The sequence below is a fragment of the Nelumbo nucifera genome, chromosome 4, assembly GCF_055504915.1.
Source record: "Nelumbo nucifera cultivar China Antique chromosome 4, China Antique-T2T, whole genome shotgun sequence".
Lineage (NCBI taxonomy): Eukaryota > Viridiplantae > Streptophyta > Magnoliopsida > Proteales > Nelumbonaceae > Nelumbo > Nelumbo nucifera.
In genome coordinates this window covers 35,757,716-35,775,439 of record NC_142652.1, presented here as the reverse complement: position 1 = coordinate 35,775,439, position 17,724 = coordinate 35,757,716, and the positions used below count along the sequence as shown (strand labels likewise).

Here is a 17,724-nt window from a genome sequence, read left to right as displayed (position 1 = left end):
ATTATTCATTCCGATCTTCCAACAACCTATTACCCCCTCTCTATCTGCTTTTGATATTAATTTACTCGATACATCTACCACCAAAGTAAAAAGAAAAGGAGAAAGAGGATCACCCTGTCTCAACCCTTTGCATGTTGGAAAGAAGTCCTTTACCACTCCATTCACCAGTATAGAGTAATGAACTGAAGTGAGGCAACCAATTATCCATAAACACCATGTCTCCCCAAACCCATAAGTCCTAAGTATCTCCAAGAGGATACTCCAGTCCACCATATCATATGCCTTCTCAAGGTCTAATTTGCAAGCAAAGCCTAAACCCCCCGATTTCCTCATATCTTCTATACACTCATTTGCTATTAAGATTTGAACGGTTATCTGCCTACCTTGTATGAAGGCTCCTTGAGCTTGACTAATGATAGATGGTAAAACAACTTTGATCCTCAATGATAGCACATTTGCCAAGATTTTATAGATGCCTGTCACCAAACTAATGGGCATATAGTCTTTTGGGTGTTTAGCATCAATCTTTCTCGGAATGAGGGCTAAAAAAGTGGCATTTATTCCAAGGCTAATCACATGTCTCTCTTCAATAGCACAAGTCTTAGATAAAAGCAATCAACAAGTTCAATAGGCAAGAACGTTCACTAATAGGTCAGTAAGGTTGGTCAACTTGGCAAGGGCAAGTGGGCAACACAACTCTCTTGTGAACTTATTTGACATAAAACATTTAAAAGATAATTTATAACAACCTTATATGTTAAAAGGCCATCCTTCCATAATAATTATATACAGATTAAATAGTTAAGTTAAAAGATCATCCTCAACAATGTTTCTGCATAACCAATAAATCATAATACATGCCAACATATTTTACACAGACACACACACGCACACACACAAGTTGCATAACTAACAATTTCAACAAAGCTATAACAACCTACCTATTTGACCAATCAAACACAAACAAAGATCCCAATGGTAAAGCTGAAAACTAAAAGCTATATTTGCAACACCAAGCAAGAGCAATATGGTCCAAAATGTTAGGGAAGTTGAGTAGTAAGGCTGAAAACCTGCAAAGATAAAATTATCAAATATAAACTTTTTTGCAATAAAGTAAAAACCAGAATATAATAACAAGCAACATCGTTTTAGTGAAATGAAATGCATTTACCATACATGAGATAAAAAGATTAGTTTGTGATGGGAAGGAAAATCTCAATTAGCTTCTCTTTCTACAAAGACAAGAAAAACATAAATTAGTCCAGATTAAAGGCTAAAATAGAAACAAACTAAACACATTATAATTAACAAAATGAAAGAACTTACTTTGTTCTTCTTCACTCCATGAATATTATGACACCAACCTCCACCAAAAAGTAAGGCTTGCACAGTGTCAAGAGACAATGAGGCACGATATGTATCAATGAAAAGTAGCTTTAGCCATTGTGGTGATAGGAATAGCCAAAATTTCTTGAGCTATCTTGGATAAAACACAGTGCATCAAATTGTTTACTTTCCACCAATCCAAAGCATTAAAATTGATCGAATCTCCTTCACATATGTAGCAAATCTCTTCTATATAAATATCATGATTAGATTTCTCTGGTTAAACAGTTTCAATTGCCTTAAAAAACTATGCAAATTCTGACCAACCCGAAGGTGGAGATGGTACACCACTTGTAGTATTAGAATTAAACAATAGAGTTTTGACACTTTGCTCACCATTGTTAGAATGATATTCAGCCACATACTCCCCATAAATCTCATACAAAGTATCTCTAACTCTTGCAATATTTTCTTGAGCTTCTCCCTCAAGAAACATTTTAGGAAAACAAAGCTTCATCACCCTCATTTTGTACATTGGATCCAATATGATTACACTCCCCCCAATACCTATGAAACTTTTCCTTCGTTTTTCTAACCATTGCTTGAATAAAATCAATTTCATCTTGTGACTTTTCTATCTAGCATCACTTTCACCTTAAAAACATCATTGAGAAACAAATTTAAAATTGGATAGTTACCTCTAAAGATGATATTAGAAGCATAGTTAAACACTTCCAAAACATGACAAACTTTCTCCATTTCCCCCAATCTCCAATGCTTGAACAACAAAAATAATGTGGTTCTCGGTTCTAAATCTTGGAAACACCTCTTTCAACTTGGACGCAATAGGTAACATCTCATGTATATCCTTAATTATGTCTTTAATTTCAGAAAAGCCATTTTGAACCATAAGGTTCAATATTTGTGCACAACACTGAACAAGGAACTACTTCCTTCTACAAAGTAACTTCCTACTTCTTAAGAAGTTATCCTTCAAAATCCTTATTGTTGAATCATTGTTTGAAGCATTATCAACTAAAAGAATGTAGATCTTATTCTCAATTCTCCATTCCTTCAAGCACATATAAATACTATCTACAATCTCAACATCACGGGGAGGTATATGGACAAAGTGCCATGTAAGAACTAAAAACCATGTACTCAACCTTCCAAATTTTTGACTTCCACAAATCCACCATCAAACTAATCATATTGACATTCCTTAAAATCATCTTCAATTTCCTTTTTTCTGTCATATACCTTCACACAATCGTTTTTATATATTTTCTCATTCAGGCATCCTGCACCTTTGCATCATATGAAAACCTTCCACTTCTAAAATTGAAAATGGGTGCTCATGCATTAGTACCCAATGTGCAACTACCTCCATCTTTGCCATGTCAAATCTGTCATCTATAAGTGCAGAAATTGAATTTTCATCCATAGGCTGAAAATTAGTTTGTTGTTTTTTAAGTAGCTTTCACCTCACACAAGTCTTAAGTGTCTTTTAAAGTGAGTTGTACTCTTAGTTGCAAGAAATAGAAAGCTTTGACTTACAATGGACACACTATGGCTTCTTAGAACCATCCAAAAGCTTCACTTATTTGAACTAATTCCAAACTTTAGATGACTTTGGTCTTTCTTTTCTTTTCAAATGGATTGTCGTTCTCATTATCTTCTTGATTATTCTCTCCAATTGCATTAGTGACATTGGTGGTTGGTGTTGCATTAGTGTTGTCTAACTAAAGTTGACTTCAAACAAATCCTCTATTGGTTGAATTGGTGTAAAAGAACCCTCTCATAGAGTAGATGACATACCTATTATAAAAGTAAAAAAAAAAAAAACAAGCTAATTGAATTTTCTAAAGAAACATTATGCATCTAATTTTAAATAAAACCAATTCAAAACAACATCAATTCTCAAGTTAGACATAAAACATGTATAGAATAAATTATAATAGTACAAATATTTTATCTACTAAAAGATAAAATAACAAGTATTTAAGATCAGATACTTCAACACTCAACTGTTATCTAACAGCCCCTTACACTATATAATAGTATAAATATTTTGTCTTTGTTATTTTGTTTAATTTAATGCATTTTTAGTTTTTTCCTTCCGAGTGGAAAGCTAATGAGAACATTTAAGGCCCCCCCATCCAATTGGAGCCCCTATTTGAAAAACCATGTACTTTAGGTTCAATTTGGATAAGTTATAGGGTTTGTGCCTTTAAATCCCAAAAACATATATCTCCATATTTATATTTTGGCTTCAGATTATTGTGTTTTAAAAGCAATTCTTATCAAATGCTCAAAACACTTTATGCCTCAACTTTGTTTTTCACAGCCTAAAACTTAAAGGCAAAAACTTATCCAAGCAGAGCTTTAATTATCAAGTAAGTTATAAAAAGAAAGAAGTTTCCTTGCAACATGGTTTGCTTTTATAATCATGCTATGGCTTTTGTTCTATCTCGTATTCGATGGAAATGAAGCAACTGTAAAGGAACAATTTTAGGAATGTCTAATAGGGAGGGACTGATGGAGTCATTAAAGAATATGGGCCATGGGATAGATATTTTCCATGTCAGGCAGCTTAATTTCCTAGACAAATATGGTCTGAAAAGATTCCTAGCCCAAAATAAATTTATAACTTGGATTAGATTTGGATCCTATTAGGCTCGAATTGAATTCAGATTTAAGTTAATTACTTACAACATAAATTTATACAAGTATAAAATATTGAATATTATAATAATAAAATTTAATCCAATGGACCTTAATCAAATTGGAAGAGTTAAATATGCATCCAATCCAATTATCTAAATGAATCATCTTATTCCAAAATAATCAAATCAGGTATCAAACTTCTAGAGTCCATTTAACAACCCTATTGTTGACCAAGAACCCTCATGTGTGTAAGTAGGCCCTGTGGAATGCTACCATAAAAAAGGCAAGAGACCTAAAATTTATTGGGTTAAATGGAAACTCATGTGCTTATCCATGCTTCACTCAATGTCTGACATCCACTAGACACATGGCACTCATCTATAAGTCTACAACATATGGTAGAAAAATGTTTATCAACATGAAAGGAAAAGAATCCTCTTTGGTTCTGTTGCACTAATGTTGATACATCAGTCCTCCATATTCTCTCCAATCTTCCAACACTCCACAAAAAGATAAAAAAATAATAATGATATTATGGAAAGAAAACAAATTAGGCAAGTTTATTACATTAGTACCAATGACAGATAGACCTTTTGCCATTTGTAGGACAATCAATTCAAATTTACCATTTGGAATAGAAATCCATGGATCCATTTGTACTAACACCTCAGATCCCTGGTGTGAACCAATGTTTTAAAATGCAAAGGCATTATCAAAGTTCAAAAAATCGATACGATATGCCCCATATCGTATCGTATCTTTTGGGTCTCGAAACACCTGTTTAATAAAAAATAGCCTTTTTTAACTCCCCGAAAACCAAATTTTGAAAAAAAAACTAAAAAATATTATTTTCGTATGTATTTGAGTACCGATACGCCTCTGCGACACAGAGGCGTATCGATACTTTGAACCATGGGCATTATACAAGGGGTTCCACTACTATATGCGTGAGGTGTAGTTCAAAACATAAGAGGTATAAGCTTCCTGAACACAGCCTCCTTAAGAGGAGGGGATGAGGAGGAAGAAGAATCTCTTTTTTCTAAATTTTTAATAAAAAAAAAGCTTTTATATTATGAAGAATGAAGATGCATAGCACTAGAGGTGTAAGGAGTAGTTCAAAACATAAGAGGTGTAAGGCCCGGTTTGATGATTAAGTACTTGTTAAAAGAAGTACTTATTTTAACAACCTTTTAGGTTGTTTGATAACCCACTTTTTCAAATCACTTATTATGTTTTTAAGTACTTATTGGGGTGGGGATGTTTGGTAAGCTACTTTCCCCATAAGTGCTTATATTGAAACAAATGACAATTTTAGCCCTCACTTCACTCATATATATATATATATATATATATATGTTATACATTTTAATTGAGAGTCCATGTGGACCCCACTTCATGACAAATGAGAGCCCACGTGGACTCACACGTGCACAAGTGAGAGTCCACATGGACCCCACTTCATGGTCAGCACTATTTCTGCCGTCAATGGCCCTATATCAAGCTTGGTACACCGGCCGTTGACGTCGCCGGTACACCAGTTGTCGGCTGGTACACCGACCACCGATGTCGTTGGTACATCGGCACTGGCTGTCAACTGGTACACCGGCCGCCGACGTCGTTGGTACATCGACTATCGGCTGGTAAACTGGCCGCCAATGTCGTGTTGGCGGAGAGATAGAGACAAGGAGAGGGAGGGAGAGAAAAATAAGAGAATGAGAGTGTGGGTATTTTAGGTATTACAAGAAAATATTAGGGACTAGTTCATCCCATTTTTTTGGAGTACTTCTTTAAAAAGTACTGAAAAAAAAGCCAACTTCAAGTCACTTTTTTAAATAAGTACTTCTTTAAAAACAAGTACTTCTTTAAAAACAAGTACTTATTACCCTCTTTTTTACCAAACACCCATAAGTACTTAAAAACCACTTAATGTGTGGTCCCATGTCTTAAAAGAAGTACTTCTTTTAAGTGTTCTCAAACAGGGCCTAAGCCTCTCGAACATAAGGAGGCATAACCTTAAGAGGAGGGGGTGAGCAGAAAGGAGGAAGAAGAGGAAGAAAAATCTCTTTTTTTTTTATTTTAATAAAAGTCTTTTATATTACGAAGAATGAAGATGCATAAGACTCTTGGCCCACTTTCTTTCTCCTTATCTTTCATTCCCTCCCCTTCCCTTTCCTTTTATTTTTTTCTTTTTCTTCCCCTTCCCTTTCCTTTCCTTTCCTTTCCTTTCTTTTTCTTTTTTTTTTGTCTTTTTTCATGATGTGTGCATGAGACATACACCTCTAGCAAGTCTCATAAAAAAAGCATATAAGGTGTATGCCTCTTGCACCTGAGGCATACGCCTCAAAGGTGTTAGCACCTCTAGCATATGCCTCAATTGAACAAATTCCCTCATTTATTTCCCATTGGTTCCCATTGTTGACCAGTTCCCAATTGAACAAATTCAAATGCAAGATTGATTGTTAAGGTTCAGGCTTTGAATAGGAGTAGATTTGAATAAATGTTACATTTTGAAAATTTGAAGAAAAATGAATGGTAAAATAGTCTTTCAAATATTTTGACTAATAGTCTTTAACGATTGTCCATTGCTATAAAACTTAAGGGTAATTTAAGTATGTTTTCAAACAATAGGGTAAGTTATTGTTCATTTGCTAAGCCATCGGGGTACTTTAAGTATTTAACTTTTTCATTTTTAGAATGACTAGCAAAAGCGAACTCGCTTATCTAATATGAATATCTATACTGTATATAAAAGTGTGGATGCAATGTGAAACTTTTTTTTTAACTAAAATTATACTCTACTTCATTATTAGAGAAAGGGTATAAAAGTTATTTTATTATAGCTTTAATGTCAAGTTTCCAACTTTAATGGCTAATAAAATGACCATGTTTGTGTATTTAGTCAATCTCTAATTATAAGGGTTGAAAATGTAACTTCAATTATTACTTTCCACCTCATTTAATCACCTCTCATTAAGTCTTATACTTAAGGTATTAAATCACATTTTCTCTTATTAAATCCTATATTTTAAAGTTATTTTCACTAATAAATGCTACTAATTAGATCTATGTCAATATTTTTAACAATATAAAAACCCATATATTTTAAAACTTACTAAAAAACAAAACCATTCTTTATCCAAGTGGTGGATAAGCAATTCAGCTATCCGAATCAAATTGATCAACCTATGAAGTTATAGTTAGGTAATAAAATTTTTAAAATATAAATAAGTATAGAAAACTACAAAAAAAAAGTAGAACAAAGTAGACACATTTATGATATTTTTATTAATCAAATAAAAAAATGTAATAAACAATAATTATTTTTATTGATAATGAAAATGAAATACATAATTTAGAATTAACCAAAAAATGAGATATCAAAATTAATAATAAATAGTTCAACTTTTGGGTTAAATGTGTTAACCTTTAATGTCATAAATAAATAATAAAATATAATAAAATATAAAAAATACATAAATTTTGTAGAAAAATATTTAGGCACATGTATAATATCATATATTTATCATATTAAACAAAAAGCAAGTTTGACATATAATAATTATTTCAACACAAAAAAAAAAATGTATAGGAAAATTTGAAGACATCTATAATTCTATATTTATACTACCATTAAAAATATAAATAAGATTGTGGAAATTTCTTTTGACTAAAATCAAGGTTTTAAAAACCGACCCAAAAATGAAACCACTTTGGCTTCTGGTTTTTGGGTCAATGGTTCATCCGTCTGCTTTGAGCAGATCAAGCCAATAAAATGTAAAATACAATGCAACTTTTTAGTTTGACCATTAGATTAGATTAAATTAACGTCCACCATATATACACATTATTATGAAAGCGGAGTGTAAGACTTTGAGAAGGGGCAACTAGTTAAAGCTGAGAAGAAGAAGAAGAAGAAGAAGAAGAAGAAGACGATGAGGAGGAGCCACCAAAGGTGGTTGTCACCATGGTCATCATTCATTGTTGTAGAACCATTTGCCTGAAGAAGAAGAAGAAGAAGGAAGAGCAAGAAACCATGCTACCGGCTATCTCCATGTTCATCATCACTGCTGCTAAAAACACCGTTTGCCCTCTTCTTACATTTCTATCACCTCTCTAAACCTTTCTCGGATCCTATATTGTTTGTTTCATTGGTGTATCTCAGATTTCTAATATAAGATCGATGTTTAATCTCTCATCTCTTGCATCGATTTTTCAATTTCTTTATTGGAGTTACATTTTTTTCTGTTACAACTTAAAAAGAATCACATAAATGAGAAAACTCAAAATCAAAATGGAAAAATTAAAAAACCTCACTAATTTTGGCCATTGAGAATAATTGAACAAGATTATGAGATATGAAAGTTTCTTTTTTCAATTTTTATTTTTGAATTTCTATTTTAAAATAAATAAATAATTGGAATTAGTTTGAAAGCAACCCAATAGTCATTTATTGTGTCAAACATTTTAATGGTTAAACCGTCAGAGTTAGTGGTTCTTTGACCATTTCAACGTTTTTTTGTTTTTTTGTAAAATAGTGGTTCAAGGCCAAAACGGAACTAGTGACCTAAATAATACCTGGGCCAAATGGTTTGACTGTTCAGTCTAATCTGATTTTTAAAACAATAACTAAAATATTCATTTTTGAATTTAGTCCATATTTAATTATAAATTAAGCTACTACTTTTCACCTCATTTAATTTCTTTTATTTTAATCTTACATTTTTTTATAGATGAAGAAAAGAAAATAAATACACCAAAAAGATAAAAACACTTCAAAATAAGAGTTTAGCTAAGTAGGTAGGCTTATCAATGATACTTGAAATTTCACAATTCGATATGAATCATGTATTTGGATGAGGTGCTTATGTAATCAGATTTATATTCTACAATCTGCATCTACTTAATAATAAAAATATAAAACAAAAAATAAAAAAGTACATAAAGTGTATAAAAAATTTTGGATATATTGTTATTATAATTATCATCATCTAAAATTCCCACATATGCAATTACCATTATATATCTATATATAATAGATAGATAGATAGAATATAGGTAGGTAGAAAGAGAGAAGGGGGGATAGTAAAAATTATTAATATGAAAGATAATTTGTTACAACTTCAAAGAATAATTGATTACATGGTAATTGTTCTAATCAATAATTATAAATAATACACAACAAAAATTAAAAATATATATATAGAGAGAGTGGATAATCAATTTTGTTACATTAAAAAATGTAATAATAAAGTAAAAGTAAAATGTAAAAATGAGTTGGGAAACCATTATTTGTTTGTTACTTTTTACTTTCCGTAGAATTTTCTCTTGGCAACTAAAAAAACAGAAATGGTGTCACGTGACATTAAATAAGAATAACAATATTCGCAATGAGAGATAATAATTTTTTTTTTGAGAAGATTATAAAATAATCAATAAATGACACTATCACAAAGGGTATTGACAAAATAATAATTTGTCGAATCATTGATAGTCCTAAATATTAGGCTCAAGGAGAGAAAGGTATTGAGAGAGAATGAGTATTAACTAGGACGGTTCAAGGCCTATTTTTTGTTAGTAAATTATTTCTAAATAAATAAATAAATAATAATTCATAGATAACAACTAATTTAATTTAATAAATACTAGGAATGCACCATAACCAAAATCCTCAAAAAGACAAAATCTTGAACTTCGATTTAACAAATTGATAGTAAGAGGCCAAAGAAAGGAGCTCCAAAAAACTTTAATGTTCTTGTTAGCTTATCCAACCAATACTGACATTGAATTTTCAAAAGCAGCAATGAAAACTCTTCACTGCAAGATGCAATGCAACCATTTTTCAGAAATTTATTCGTGAATCAAATTATCACTAAACAAAAGGTTTTGATTTTTGGCAGGAAAGAAAAGAAGCATGTGAGATCTTGTTAAGTGCTAAACGATGTTGAAATTGAATGCAAAGACTTCGGACTTAATTTGATTGTATAGCCACGTGGCTCATGAAATAAATCTCATTAACGCATCCATAAGTTTTTTATTTGAGGAATTGAAATAAATATTATTAACAAATCCATATACATATGAAAGATGGTTTCATAGATAAAACTGGCATTCTGAAAAGAATAAATATATATTACGTCACCCTTTCCAATTTAGAAAAGGGAGGAATTTGTATATTTTTCTCAAAATTACAGTAGAGGTTTACATTAATATCAAAACCGAGGGGAGGTTTATATGATTGTCGGAAAATCCAGGAGAGGTTTTTACATTGGGCCCAGAGGATGCGAGTTCCTGCGTACAAGAGTCCAGCTTTGCTCACAATAAAAAGGTCGCAAATCTTTGCGATCGCAACTATTTCGTCCTTTCCTTCATGCAAGGAGTTGGTGCAGACTTGGATACTACAGGTTGGTTTTTACGAAGAGTTAGCAACTATCGGCAGCCTGGTAGACAAAGAAATATGAAACAAACAATGTAGTTCTTCGACATTTGAGTCCAACCCCCCCCCCTTTTTTTTTTGCCTCAAATTTAAGACAAAAACAACCTGAATCTGTAGATTGGTTTTTACGAAGAGTTACAAACATCTGCAGGTTGATTGACAAAGAAATATGAAACAAATCCATAATGTAGTTCTTCGACATTTGAGTCCAAAATTGGTTTCTACAAATTTAAGACAAAAACAACATCGATCTTCAGAATCCATTAAAGATCATCTTCGCTTGTTCTTTGACGCCTGGACGGCTAGCGACCGAACAACCTGCGGATTTGCATTGGTGTGGGCACTAAAATCCTGTTCATCCCTATTGGCCATCTCGCAAGGTGAACAAATCCATTCCTTTGTTTTGAAATCCGGTTTCGACTCAAACATATTTATCCAAAACAGTTTAATTAATGTGTATGCGAAATGTGGGCGCGTTGAGAGTGCTCGATCGATGTTTAATCATTGTTCTCTCTTGAGTACTGCGTCTTGGAACATAATGATCGCCGGGTATGTCAAACTTGGCCGCGTCGAAGATGCACGTCGACTTTTTGAGGCAATGCCCGGTAGAGATTGTGTCTCTTTCACAACGATGATCATGGGTTTTGCTCAGAATGACCACTTCCTTGAAGCTTTGATAGCTTTTAGTCAAATGCGGACCGAAGGTGTGACCCCGAATGAAAAAACGCTGGCGAGCGTAATCTCGGCTTACTCGCATTTGATTGGGCTTCGTGATGGATATACACTTCATGCGATGGCAATTAAACTGGGGCTTGAAGCGCATGTCCTAGTTTCAACCAATTTGGTTCACATGTATTCTATGTGTTCAAACATTGCTGATGCGGAGCTTGTCTTTGTTGATATGCCTGAAAGAAACATAGTTTCATGGAATGTAATGTTAATTGGATACTCAAAAGCTGGCCTTGTTCATCTAGCGAGGAATTTGTTTGAGAATATGCCCGTAAGAGATCAGTTTTCTTGGGATGCAATGGTAAATGGATACTTAAAGGTAGACTGGTTAAATGAAGCTTTGGTGGCATATATTGAAATGCTACATGCTGGGTTTGGCCCCAACGAAGTTATGATCGTAAATATGCTCTCAGCGTGTGGGCGAGCAGCAGCTATTAATGGGGGCGGGCAGTTCCATAGTGCAATAATAAAGACTGGCTTGGACTCTTATGTGTTCATGCAGGCAACAATCATCCATTTTTATGCAGCTTGTCACATGATTGACCTTGCTTGTTTGCAATTCAAATTGGGAAGCGAGGACAATGTCTCATCTTGGAATGCTCTTATTGCAGGGTTTGTTAGAAATAACATGGTGGATTCAGCAAGGAAATTATTTAATGAGATGCCTGAAAGAGATGTTTTTTCATGGAGCTCCATGATTGCAGGTTATGCACAAAACAAACAGTCTGATATGGCACTAGAACTTTTCCATGAGATGCTAATCAGTGGCGTCCAGCCAAATGAAATCACAATGGTGAGCGTCCTCTCTGCCATTGCCACTTCAGGAACATTGGAGCAAGCAGGGTGGGCCGATGATTATATAAATAATAGTTTTATCCCTCTAAACGACAACTTAATTGCAGCACTAATTGATATGTATGCAAAGTGTGGGAGCAATGAGAGAGCCTTAGAAATCTTCAGTCAAATCCAACATAAAGTTTCTACAATCTCACCATGGAATGCTATTATATGTGGGACAGCCATGCATGGACATGGTGAAATGTCCCTTAAATTATTTTCAGATTTGCTAAGGACTGGAATAAAACCAAATTCCATCACATTTATTGGAGTCTTGAGTGCTTGTTGTCATGCAGGGCTGGTGGATGCAGGAAAGTGGTGTTTTGAGTGTATGAAGAAGGTTTATGACATAGATCCAGACATCAAACATTATGGCTGTATGGTTGACCTCTTAGGAAGAGCCGGGTGTCTAGAGGAAGCCAAGCAGCTTGTAGAAAGCATGCCCATGAAAGCAGATGTTGTTATATGGGGTACATTGTTGGCAGCAGCCAGAACCCACGGAAATGTTGAAATAGGAGAAAGGGCTGCAGAGATGTTGGCTAAGCTAGAACCGGATCATGGAGCTGGCAGAGTCATGCTATCCAACATTTATGCAGATGTGGGGAGGTGGGATGATGTATTCCTAGTGAGGAGATCAGTGCAAAGTGAGAGAATGAAGAAATTGCCTGGGTGCAGTTCTGTTGTCTAATGACAGTTAATTTCTTTGAAGGTATGATGGCACATAAGACACTAGTTAGCTTGAATCATGTGCTCAACACACAGAGGTTGTCTCTGATAACAAAATGGTAGTTATGTTAATTATAAAGATGATTCTTAGATGATGCATCCTTAGGTCGATGTATTCTTATCAAACCATTGTGTCAATTTGTCATTGGATAAGAATTTTGATTACTGTAGATATCCTAGACTATATGTTTCTAAAAACCTGGGGAAATCCCTATAATCATGGTTTAAAATATTGATACACCTTTGCGTATCGGCAGGGGTGTATAAGTAATCTAAACTATGCACATTTTATTATTTTTAGTTTTTTGTTCAAAATTTCGTTTTTATAGATATTATTATATTATTTAATAAATAAAATAAAGGGTTTTCCTGAAAACACCTTTAAAAAGGTGTATTGGAACCCTCACGATACAATACAATATGCCCAATAAGGGCATATGGGAGATTGGATCTGCTATCCACAAGACACTGTCCCACAACTTCCAACATGATCTACAGCTGCACATCTCAAAGACACAAACATGTTTCTTAGTTGCATGTTGTCATTGATGAGATAATACTCGAGATGTGCAGATATAGATGATATTGGAAGCTGCATGGGTAGAGTGTCTTATGGGTAGCAGATCTGGACTCTACATGTGGTTTAACAGAAACCTTAGGACATCCTTAAAAGATTTTGGTGAAGTTTCAAAAACCCTAGAAAATGCAGTATCCTGAATTTTTCTTCAGGTAAGAGTTGCAAGTTCTAACCGAATCTTCAACCCAAACTCTCAAATCCATCAGTGATGCTTTTTCCTCCAAGAAAAAGATCTTAGGTGCATTAGAACCTGAGCATTTCTCTGCCCCTCTGCAGTTTCTTTTTAATGCATTGCCGGAGGAATGAAAATCACAGGTGTTTCTGCCCAGGTAAGAACTGTAATAATGGTAGAGCTCATACTTGAAGCTCAACGGATCTAGAGGGCATCAAAATTAGCAACAATTCATACAACATCTAATGCACACACACACGTATTGTTTTGATGCTTCAGATCCTTTTTTTAGCCTTTACAAGTTAAGTTGATATAATATGCTTTTATTCTAGTTTAGAATTTGCAGATCCTTATGCACCTCTTTAATTGGAGAAAAAAAGTAGTTTGCTTATCAATATTAAGTGGATTTGAGGAGTTTTATGCTCGTTATCAGCATGTTTGATGCAGTTTCAGTTGTTTTGAGTGGGAATCTTATTTGATTCTTTTTTGATTTTTCATAAATTTGTTGGAAGACCACTAGGATGGATTAGGGTCTTTTGCTTTAACTTTATTGCAGTACTAGGCTCATAAATAGTGCTTTTGGAAGACTGGAGGGTCTGCTAGGTAAACTGGCAAAGATGTGGTGCAGAAAGCTTAAGCTTCAGAGTTGTTGGAAGTTGAAGCAACCTTCTACTAGCTCTGCTGAAAGTCTTAAATATCTTCCAAGATTGCTAAGACCGGTACACCAATGACCAAGATTTCATGGCCAGCCAGCCAACCACTTCAAACAGTGGAAGGTGAGCATCACCTTTCAAGTGTATCAGAGCTTGGGTATTTGTTATCATCAATATATTGGGGTTCTTTATGTGGTCGAAGGGAAGCATCTACTCAAGAAAGCAGGGGTTGTTGAATAGTTATTACTCCCATTGGTGGAGATCAAGCTGGTGACAATGTGGTGAGCATTGAGTCCATACACTAAATTGGAAGTGCATATTATTTGACAAGAATCGGTATGCCATTGTAAGTGATGGATTTTGATTGGTTTTCTAGTTCTGTTTATTTCAAGAAGATGGATTTGCACTCCTCGCTCTCTTCTTTGGATCCACTATTTCAGCTAGGAATATTTAACAATATTTTTAGATCAATAGAGTGCTAATATTTTTAAGTATCTCCATTTCTTTTGATTATTTTTTTTTAATGTTGAAAGTCTTTCTTTGGGCTAAAATATGCTTTGAGTTTCCAAATTTCTCAATATAAGGAGTTCTCATGTTAGATTCTGTGATTGAAGAATAAGAAAGCAGATCCATTTCTGTTCTGAAAATAATCATATTCGTTTATGTTGATAGTGAGAAGAAAGAACCTTGTTGTCATCACCATCATCTAAGTCTTGTCCCAACTAATTATATGGGGGGCTACATGAATCCTGTTTCGCCATTCTATTCTGTTCAATGCCATATCCATTATTAAATTATGGATACTTCAATCATTTCTTATTATTTGCACTGAAGTTCTTTTCAGTCTGCCTCTAGCTCTTCTAGCTGCTTCAACTTGTAATAGATCACTTTTTCTAACAGATGCTGTAGGTGGTCTTATATGCACATTACCAAACCATGTCTGTCTACTTTTCTCATTTTATTACCTGTTGGAGTTACTCCTAGGTTTCATGGTATGACTTCATTTTTAACCCTGTCCTCCTTTCTAGTTTTATCACTCATCCATCTAAGAATTCGTATTTCTGCTACTCATTTTTTGGACATGTTCCTTAACCATCCAACACTGTGCTTCATACAACATGGCTGGTCTTACAACTGTTTTATAGAATCCTCCTTTCATTAGAAGTGGTATTTTCCTACATGTAGGACTCTTGATGCACCTCTCCATTTTGCCTAACCCACTCCAATTCTATGGGTGACATCCTCAATCTCTACTTTCTTATGAATTATTGAACCAAGGTAACGGAAGAGGTCAACCTTTTGTTTCTGTTGCAGTTGTCCATAAACCTATTTTTGCATTTAATTCTCTGCTAGTTTCATCAATTAATATTATGTCATTAGCAAACCTCAGGCACCATAGGACCTCCTCTTGAATATGTTTGGTCAATTCATCTATGACTAGTAAATGTTGAACCTTGGTGAAGACCCATTGTAACTGTAATCTCTCCCACAATAATTTATGTGATAAAAAATGAATTAAGTGCACAATAAATACCAAACTGAACAACAAAGTCCATGGGCCATTGTTGGCTATGTCAATTAGGGATGATTGTCATTTTTTAAGAATGACAAATAGTGTTTTACCTAAAAAGGGATTCCATAAATTGTTATATTTTGACAACCATGTTTCAAGGAGATGGTCCAGAACTGTTGGTATTTGACTCACTTCCTCAATGAAATTAGAAACAACTTGTAACTCCATCTGCATTAAATTAGGTTCCTGGAATGAAGTTCGATGGCTGATAATCTAGCTATGAAGGATTTGGAAAGGTGCTGATAAAATAAAAATGGATTTGGAGAGGGTTTTAGAATTGCCATTAGCTCTTGCCCTCCAAATTATGGATGAAACCATTTTCATTCTCAAAAAGAAAGAAGAACATACACTATCTGATATTCAAGTTCCATGAAACTAAGTAGGAGTGGCAGGCTTGGGTTGGTACAAGTTAGAGATGCAACACCCTATCTTTATATTGTTTGCATCATTTGAAGACATATGTGTATAAAATTTACTATTGCCTTGTCTTGAATCACTCATTATAAAGTTGAATACCTGTCCATGCCCCATTAATTGACTTACTGATGGCATGTTTTTAAGTTTATGCAGATTAATTCAGAGTCATATGTTTCAGATTTTGCTGATGCCCACCATTTGTAATTTCAGGCAAAGAAAGTGAACAGATTTCTCTGGATTGGTCTACACAAGCTGTTATTTGCATGCAGGTAGTCGTGGTCTTGTGATTCTTCTTGAGGAGACTGAATGACTGATGCAGGCAATAAAGAGTCCATGGGGAAAGAAATCAGTTTTTACTCAATGGAAATTTCTTAATTTTGGGGTGTTATGGTTTTAGTATTTTTTGAGTATTTTCAATTTTATTTTCTAGTTTGTTAATGTCCTAAGAAAAGAGTTTCAGGTCTTTTAGAAACTTACCAAAAATGCTATTTCTAGTCATTTTAGACATTGTTTATGGTAATTCTCAAATTTACTATTTATAGTAAAATCATGATTTAATATTCAGTAATTTCTAGTGTCTTTATAGCAAGTTATTTTTTGTAGGATTACTAATGGGTATTCAGACTTCTGTTAGGAGTTAGAACCTTTATTTAAGTCTGTCTGTGTTTCTCTTGCTCTAAAGCGATTAGAAGTTGTTTCAAGTTGGTTTCCTAGTTTGAATTGGAGTATGTAAGAGACATCCAAATTCATATATTGAGTCCACACTTTCTCCTTCCCATCCTACATCAAATAGATATCATATATTGTGATTGTCAGCTTCTTTGTTTGATTAGCCACCTGACTATTACCAGCCTGTAAAACTTGTAATAGGTCATGTTCACCAAACCTTGTACACCAAAAAAGGCAATAGGTTTGAGGACCTCCCCTGAGGTATAGACTGAGCCCAATCTAAAATTGGATCAGTTCCTAACAAACTTTGAAACCCAGGCATCCTCATCCGGTCTTTTTTAGGAGGAAAAAGAACCAAAGAAATAGATTGAGTTGGCTTCAAGTTGATCTGTAAATGCCCATCCCAAATCCTCCCTGGGTTGAAATCGTTGAGCTGCATGAATGATGAATCTTTTTAGAAGAAAGAAAGAAAGAAATGATTACTTGAACTAAAAAAATGGGTTGAGTTGGCTTCAGCTTGGTTCAAGTTGGTGATATTAAAAAAACGCCCATCCCAAACACTCCCTGGATTGAAATCGTCTTGAGCTGCCATGAATGGTGAATCCTTTTGAAAGAAGAAAGAAAGAAATCATTACATGGGGCCAAGAAGGCTTTTTTGTTGTCTGAAAACGCTTATAACTTTCTCTTTATTTTGTACAGCTAGTTGATTTTCAATTCCATGCTTCTAATTGAAAACCCATTCAATGCAAGAATGGATTTTTCAAAAGAAATGTTTATCAATCAAAAGGAGGGTTCTTTATGGCCAATATTTGACCCAAAAGAAAAAAAAAATACTTTTGATAAAGCAAAATTATGGTACTTTTTTCATGCATCATTGAATCAATATCTGTCTTATATGGTTATAGTCAAAATTCATAAATGGGCATATAATTCTCAATTAGTGTA

At 34.0% G+C, this 17,724-nt stretch overlaps 1 pseudogene across 6 annotated transcripts; it reads left to right on the top strand.

Moving 5' to 3' along the window:
* Positions 1 to 10,225: 10,225 nt before the first annotated feature.
* Positions 10,226 to 16,821, top strand: LOC104607403 (pentatricopeptide repeat-containing protein At5g19020, mitochondrial pseudogene; annotated as a pseudogene). Of its 6 annotated transcripts, none has more exons than XR_016085311.1 (3): positions 10,226 to 12,701; positions 14,096 to 14,466; positions 16,321 to 16,821. The product of XR_016085311.1 is annotated as a pentatricopeptide repeat-containing protein At5g19020, mitochondrial pseudogene, transcript variant X5 (transcript). The 6 variants fall into 6 exon arrangements; XR_016085310.1 differs by having other exon boundaries at positions 14,024 to 14,466; XR_016085309.1 differs by having other exon boundaries at positions 13,980 to 14,466.
* Positions 16,822 to 17,724: the final 903 nt, after the last annotated feature.